Source organism: Elephantulus edwardii, unplaced genomic scaffold (assembly GCF_000299155.1).
Source record: "Elephantulus edwardii isolate Elephantulus edwardi_28Jun2011 unplaced genomic scaffold, EleEdw1.0 scaffold00050, whole genome shotgun sequence".
NCBI lineage: Eukaryota > Metazoa > Chordata > Mammalia > Macroscelidea > Macroscelididae > Elephantulus > Elephantulus edwardii.
The window spans coordinates 8988713-8990115 of NW_006399800.1; the positions used below are offsets into that span (position 1 = coordinate 8988713).

Sequence of the window (1403 nt, forward strand, 5' to 3'; positions counted from 1 at the left end):
TTGTCATGCATTATGTTTTATAAAATCTATCACCGTTGAACCTTGCCCATCGTTACTCTGTCTTTTTGCCCAGATCATTCCCATTTGTTTCCCATCCCCCTCTACCCACAAAACTATGCAGCTCTGTGGTTTCATTGTTACCTATCCTCCTCCCTTCCCCCCTTGAGTTCCTGTACGTGTTTTACTAGTTATCCTTCTATTTTCACAATAATGGACTTACGCAGTATTTGTCCTTATAAGAATGTGTTCGTTCACTCAGCATAATGCTCTCCAGCCTCTCCCAAGTTACATAGTATTTTTCAAAATTGTTGCTCATTCGTGTTGCGTAGTACTCCATTGTGTCCGTGTATCACAGCTTCTCATCTACAGTTGGCCATCTGAGCTGTTTCCCTGTTCCTGTGATGGTGAATAATGCCTCTACGAACATTAGTGTACAAATCAGGTTTTGGAAGGAGACCACCAGGTCTTTCTTCTGAGGTACCTCTGAGTGGACCCCAATCTCCAAGCTTTGTGTTAACAACCCAAAGCATGAACTATTGGCCCTCCCTAGAAATTCCATCTTTTGCTCTCTGCATCTATTCTGTTTTGCCTTTTGGAAACCAACCTTTTTCACAGTCCACTTCATATTTGCAAGGTTGTAGGAAGATCTCAGCTGGAAACATTAGAACATCCAACCCCCTGTCCACCATGACGGCTTGAAGGATTAGTTGAGTTAGGTCACCCAAAATTCAGTTCAGTGATTTTTTTCACTGAATGATCAAGAAGGAGAGGCTATTTGTAAAACTGGATTTGACAGGATAGAATAAAGCCTGGAGCTACTAACAGTGAGCTTGCCTGAGAGCAAAGCTTCTGTGATGTGTAACAAAGATAAAAGACATGCGTGTCTCCATTGAGGACACTCCAGCCGGCGGCAGCCCGCACACTACAGGAGGAACCTGCCCCACGGCCCGTCTTGGCTGCCACCATAAAGGTGGCATAAAGCATAAAGCTTTATGCATAAAGCCATAAAGGCTGGCTTGCAAGCATTTCTCTCGTCGTGTTTCTGGGCGGTTTCCAATCCCCAGCTTTGGGGTCAGTAGCCAAAAGCAAGCTGTTTGAGTCACCCAGGTAAATGAGCGAGATGGATTGACACAGTGATTGCAGCAAATGGCTCTAGTGTGTCAGAGGTGATGAGGATGACGCAGGATAGGGGAAAGTTCAGATCTATTTGCAGTTACTTTATATGTATGTGAAACAAAGTCAATGAAATAAAAATTTAACACAGCAAGGGAACACTGTTGTTGTTGTTGCTATGTGCCGTCGAGTCCTTTCCGACTCATAGCGACCCTATGCACAACAGCCCTAAACCCTGCTCCATCCTGCGCCAACCGCACTGCCTCTGACACACCCATCCCGATTACCCC

At 45.0% G+C, this 1403-nt stretch overlaps 1 pseudogene; it reads right to left on the reverse strand.

The window, feature by feature from the left end:
* Positions 1-818: 818 nt before the first annotated feature.
* Positions 819-1403, reverse strand: part of LOC102853983 — a 14927-nt pseudogene continuing 14342 nt past the window's right edge.